The sequence below is a fragment of the Somniosus microcephalus genome, unplaced genomic scaffold (genome assembly GCF_052327205.1).
Source record: "Somniosus microcephalus isolate GS21.2 unplaced genomic scaffold, FLI_Smic_1.0 unresolved_chr1, whole genome shotgun sequence".
Lineage (NCBI taxonomy): Eukaryota > Metazoa > Chordata > Chondrichthyes > Squaliformes > Somniosidae > Somniosus > Somniosus microcephalus.
The window spans coordinates 7380441-7387044 of NW_028225179.1; the positions used below are offsets into that span (position 1 = coordinate 7380441).

Genomic DNA, 6604 nt, shown 5'->3' on the forward strand with positions numbered 1-6604 from the left:
GTGCAAAGTAAAAGCCCATGGGATTGGGGGTAAGGTACTGTCTTGGATAGAGAACTGGCTGGCAGACAGGAAGCAAAGAGTTGGAATAAACGGGTCTTTTTCCGAGTGGCAGGCAGTGACTAGTGGTGTAACGCAGGGATCGGTGCTAGGACCCCAGCTATTCACAATATATATAAATGATCTAGACGAGGGAACTAGGTGTAATATTTCCAATTTTGCAGATGACACAAAGCTGGGTGGGCGTGTGTGCTGTGAGGAGGATGCCGAGAAATACCAGTATAATTTGGACAGGTTGGGTGATTGGACAGATGCATGGCAGATGCAGTATAATGTGGAAAAATGCGAGGTTATCCACTTTGGTGGCAAAAACAGGAAGGCAGATTATTATCTGAACAGCAATAGATTGGGAGATGGGGAAATGCAACGAGACCTGGGCATCCTTGTGCACCAGTCGCGGAAGGTAAGCATGCAGGTGCAGCAGGCGGTTAAGAAGGCAAATGGTATGGCACCTCTGACAGAGCAGCTGTCCCTCAGTATTGCCCTGGAATGTCAGCCTAGATTACGTGCTCAAGTCTCCAGAGTGGGACCCAAACCCATGACCTTCTGAGTCTAGAGGTGAGAGAGTCACCCACTGAGCCGAGGCTGACCCCTCTTAAACTCCAGCCTAGTTACTGGGGTTATTATCAGCATCTTCAAACCGTGCCCCACCTCCCCCCAACCCCGTAATTGCCATTATTAACACAGAACAGTCCTTCATGTGATTAACAGCAGAATGGGACCAGTGCGCTCAGGTGTGAACTCGCTGGTGTCTCAGCAGGTGAGATGAACTGGTGAATCCCTTTTCACACACTGAGCAGGGGAAAGGCCTCTTCCCGGTGTGGGTGAACTGATGTTTCTGAAGAGAATATGAGTGCTTAAACCTCTTCCCACAGTGAGAGCAGCTGAACGGGCTCTCCCCGGTGTGGATGCGTCGATGCTTCGTCAGGCCCTTGGAGCATTTGAAACTCTTGTTGCAGTCAGAACATTTAAACGGCCTCTCGTCAGTGTGAAACAGTTGGTGTTCCCGCAGAGAGGTGAGACGAGTGAATCCTTTTCCGCACTCGGAGCAGGAGAACAGCCTCTCGTCAGTGTGAATCAGCTGGTGTTCCCGCAGAAAGGAGGGATGAGTGAATCCTTTCCCGCACTCGGAGCAGGAGAATGGCCTCTCGTCAGTGTGCCCACGTTCGTGTACCAGCCAAGTGTGGGACTGGACAAATCCCTTCCCGCACACGGGGCAGGTGAACGGCCTCTCCCCGGTGTGATGTCGCTGGTGTATCACCAGGTTCGATGACTTAGCAAACCTCTTTCCGCAGTGAGAGCAGGTGAACGGCCTCTCCCCGGTGTGAATGCGTTGATGCCTCGACACATCCTCAACGTTTTTAAAGCTCTTCTCACAGTCAGGGCACTTACAGGGTCTCTCATCAGTGTGAACTCGCTGGTGCACCCACAGAGAGTAAAAATGGCTGAATCCCTTCTCGCACACGGAGGAGGTGAACGGGCTCTCCCCAGTGTGGGCTCGCTGGTGTATCAGCAGGGCGGATTGTTTAGTGAATCCCTTCCCACACACGGAGCAGGTGAACGACCTCTCCCCGGTGTGAACTCGCTGGTGTGTCAGCAGGTTGGAGGAGAGAGTGAATCCCTTCCCGCACATGGAGCAGGTGAACGGCCTCTCCCCGGTGTGAACTCGCTGGTACGCTATCAGGTTGCTGGATCTTCTGAAGCCCTTCTTGCAGTCGGAGCACTGAAAAGGTCTCTCATCAGTGTGAACACGCTCGTGTATCAACAGGTTGCAAGACTGGTTAAACCTCTTCTCACAGTGAGAGCAGGCAAATGGCTTCTCATTGGTGTGAACTCGCTGGTGCCTCAGCAGGGCAGATTGTTGAGTGAATCCCTTCCCGCACACGGAGCAGGTGAATGGCCTCTCCCCGGTGTGAACTCGCTGGTGCTCTATCAGGTTGCTGGATCTTCTGAAGCCCTTCTTGCAGTCGGAGCACTGAAAAGGTCTCTCATCAGTGTGAACACGCTCGTGTATCAACAGGTTGCAAGACTGGTTAAACCTCTTCTCACAGTGAGAGCAGGCACATGGCTTCTCGTTGGTGTGAACTCGCTGGTGCTTCAGCAGGGCCGATTGTTCAGTGAATCCCTTCCCGCACACGGAGCAGGTGAACAGCCATTTCACAGAGTGACTGCGTTGATGAGTCTCCAGCTCGGAAAGGCAACTGAATCCCTTCCCGCATTCCCGACATTTGCACGGACTCTCCTCGCTTTGGTTACACTTGTGCCTCCCCAGGCTGCACCTTCGGTTGAATCCACGTCCACACACAAGACATGTGTGCAGTTTGCCCGCACTCTGATTGCTGCTTTCCGCTTCCATATGTCAATGATATTCAGGTCCTGATGAATCAAGTGACTCTGTCAGATCTTCGTGTGAAGTTTGCGTTAAGCTGCCCATCTGCAATTCCTCCCCTTGCAAGAGACAGTAAAAGAGGTTTATATAAGTAATTAATGTAAATACAGGAGAGAAAATAATGAAAGACTGGCCTTTATACAGCGCCTTTCACGACCAATGGTTTTACAGCCAATGAAGTACTTTTTGAAGTGTAGTCACTGTTGTAATGTGGGAAACACTGCAGCCAAGTTGCATGATAAATAATGGCCAGGACACCAGGGATAACTTTCCTGCCCTTCTTCGAAATAATGGGATCTTTTATGTCCACGTGAACGTCTCATCCGAAAAACAGCCCTCCGACAATGCGGCACTCCCTCAGTACCTACCCTCCGACAGTGCGGCGCTCCCTCAGTACTGCCCCTCCGACAGTGCAGCATTCCCTCAGTACTGCCCCGCCCACAGTGCGGTGCTCCCTCAGTACAGCCCCTCTGATAGTGCAGCACTCCCTCAGTACTGCCCCTCCGACTGTGCAGCACTCCCTCAGTACTGCCCCTCCGACAGTATGGCGCTCCCTCAGTACTGCCCCTCCGACAGTGCGGCGCTCCCTCAGTACTGCCCCTCCGACAGTGCGGCGCTCCCTCAGTACTGCCCCTTCGACAGTGCGGCGCTCTCTCAGTATTGCCCATCCGACAGCACAGCACTCCCTCAGTACTGTCCCTCTGACAGTGCGGCGCTCCCTCAGTACTGCCCCTCCGACAGTACAGTGCTCCCTCAGTACTGTCCCTCGACAGTGCAGCGCTCCCTCAGTACTGCCCCTCCGACAGTGCAGCGCTCCCTCAGTACTGCCCCTCCGACAGTGCAGCGCTCCCTCAGTACTGCCCATCCCATAGTGCAGCACTGCCTCAGTACAGCCCCTCCAAAAGTGCAGCGCTCCCTCAGTACTGCCCCTCCGACAGGACAACGCCCCTCCGACAGTGCGGTGCTCCTTTGGCACTGCCCCGGAGCGTCAGCCTAAGTTTATGTGCTCGAGTCTCTGGAGTGGGGACTTTGAACCCACAACTTTCTGACTGAGAGACGAGGGTGCTCCCAACTGAGCCACTGGTTGGCTCTCAAGGTCTTTCACATCCTTGCTAAAGTGCGGTGGCTGGGGGAATTGTCACAGTCCCTTTAATCAGAAGAACACACGAGAGGGGGGAGGGAGTCCCTTTAAATGTTGAGGGGGAGGGTGTCCCTTTAAATGTGGAGGGGGTGGGTGTCCCTTTAAATGTGGAGGTGTTGGCGTCTCTTTAAATGTGCAGGGGTGGGTGTCCGTTTAAATGTGGAGAGGGTGGGTGTCCCTTTAAATGTGGAGGGGGTGGGTGTCCCTTTAAATGTGGTGGGGGTGTGTGTCCCTTTAAATGTGGAGGGGGCGGGTGTCCCTTTAAATGTGGAGAGGGTGGGTGTCCCTTTAAATGTGGAGAGGCGGGACCGCGCATGCTCATTCGGCCTCACCACAACACGAGGCTGCCAGTGCGCCTGCGCGGTGCCTCCAGGGAGCAGACGGAAGGCTGGGCCCGGGGAAGAGGCGGAATCAGCGGCCGGGGTAAAGTCAAGTGTTGGGGAATCGATTTACATCGAGGTGAGGGTGGGGGAGCGGACCGCGAGATTATAAAGTAAAATACAAGTCAAACCAAACCTGAGAGTAGGGCGGGCGGGACCCCCGCGGACGCCGAACGAAGCGGATTGAACCGCGCAGGGTGGCGGAGTGAGCCGGAGCAATGTGATTCTGACTGACGGGAGCGCTGACCAATAGGAAGAGGGCTGAGCTGGGAGGACTGAACTGGGCGGCCTGATCCTCCAACCAATGGCGGCGCGGCTAGGGGGCGGGGCCTCCTCTCCAGCTCCAGTGCGCTGGGGCCGATTGTGACGCGCTGTCCCCAGGTGAGAGCAGCTCAGTCAGCACAGAGCTGGTGCTGGAATCTGGGAGAGGGGCCGCAGGCAGCACAGAGCTGGGGCTGGAATCTGGGAGAGGGGCCGCAGGCAGCACAGAGCTGGGGCTGGAATCTGGGAGAGGGGCCGCAGGCAGCACAGAGCTGGGGCTGGAATCTGGGAGAGGGGCCGCAGTCAGCACAGAGCTGGGGCTGGAATCTGGGAGAGGGGCCACAGTCAGCACAGAGCTGGGGCTGGAATATGGGAGAGGGGCTGCAGGCAGCACAGAGCTGGGGCTGGAATATGGGAGAGGGGCTGCAGGCAGCGGGCCTGGCAAAGGGGCACAAGCTTCACAATACAAGCTTCTTTAAATATATTCAAGAAGGAGTTAGATATATTTCTTGAGGCTAAAAGGATCAAGGGCTATGGGGAGAAGGCAGGGACCGGGTACTGAATTTGGATGATCAGCCATGACCTCATTGAATGGCGGAGCAGGCTCGAGGGGCCGAATGGCCTACTCCTGCTCCTATCTTCTATGTTTCTCTGTTGCATTTTATCTTCCCGACTATTACGGAAACCCAGTTGTCATCGCCAACATCCTTCAGAGAAGGGAACCTACCACACCTTTAACGGGGTACAGTAGCATAGTGGTGATGTTACTGGATTAGTCACCTATTGTTGCAGACGGCAACTGTTGATGATTCTGCCATTCCCATTTACATCTCCTCCACAACCATATCTTGTTCCTTTACCTGTCCCATTACCATCGCCTTTCGCCTTACACCATCGTCCCTTTTTGTCATTTAATCTCTCCTGCCGTCCACCCTATCACAGACCCTCCCTTTTGTTCTTTCCTCCCCTCCTCCCCTTTCCCTGCCCCTGCACTTGCTTAAAATCTGTTACATAGAAACATAGAAGATAGGAGCAGGAGTAGGCCATTCGGCCCCTCGAGCCTGCTCCGCCATTCAATGAGATCGTGGCTGATCATCCAAATTCAGTACCCTGTCCCAGCCTTCTCCCCATATCCCTTGATCCCTTTAGCCTTAAGAAACATATCCAACTCTTTCTTGAATATATTTAATGAATTGGCCTCAACTGCCTTCTGTGGTAGAGAATGCCACAGGTTCACCACTCTCTGGGTGAAGAAATTCCTCCTCATCTCTGTCCTAAATGGCTTACCCCTTATCCTTAGACTTTGACCCCTGGTTCTGGACTCCCCGACCATCGGGAACATCCTTCCTGCATCTAGTCTGTCTAGTCCTGTTAGAATTTTATAAGTTTCAATGAGATCCCCTCTCATTCTTCTAAACTCCAGCGAGTATAAGCCCAATCGACCCAATCAAAGTGTGAGGTGATGCATTTTGGCAGAAGGGACAGGGAGAGGTAATATACACTTAATGGCACAGTTTTAAAGAGTGTGCAGGGACAGAGGGATCTGGGCGTTAATGTGCATAGGTCACATACGAACTAGCAGCAGGAGTCGGCCACTCGGCCCCTCGAGCCTGCTCCGCCATTCAATAAGGTCATGGCTGATCTGATTACTCCACATTCCCGCCTACCCCCGATAACCTTTCACCCCCTTGCTTATCAAGAATCTATCTACCTCTGCCTTAAAAATATTCAAAGACTCTGCTTCCACCGCCCTCTGAGGAAGAGAGTTCCAAAGACTCACGACCCTCTGAGAAAAGATTTCTTCTAATCTCTGTCTTAAATGGGCGACCCCTTATTTTTAAACAGTGACCCCTAGTTCTAGATTCTCCCACAAGAGGAAACATCCTCTCCACATCCACCCTGTCCAGACCCCTCAGGATCTTATATGTTTCAATCAAGTCACCTCTTACTCTTCTAAACTCCAGCGGATACAAGCCCTGCCTGTCCAACCTTTCCTCATAAGACAACCCGCCCATTCCAGGTATTAGTCTAGTAAACCTTCTCTGAACTGCTTCCAACGCATTTACATCCTTCCTTAAATAAGGAGACCAATACTGTACACAGTGCTCCAGATGTGGTCTCACCAATGCCCTGTATAACTGAAGCATAACCTCCCTACCTTTGTATTCAATTCCCCTCGCAATAAACAATAACATTCTATTAGCTTATATTAGATTAAATGTTGCCTGAGTGTTTCCATCATTTTCTGTTATTACAAGTTTATCAATGCCTCTTTGCTCCGCACACTATGCCCTATTTATAAATCCAAGCTTTACAATACAAGCTTCTTTGAAATGCAAAATTGTTTCCTACAGACAGCCTTGGTCACTCTGCAAA

At 52.6% G+C, this 6604-nt stretch overlaps 1 pseudogene; it reads right to left on the reverse strand.

The window, feature by feature from the left end:
* Window positions 1-810: 810 nt before the first annotated feature.
* LOC147093373 (uncharacterized) lies at window positions 811-5046 on the reverse strand (annotated as a pseudogene).
* Between the last annotated feature and the right edge of the window lie 1558 nt (window positions 5047-6604).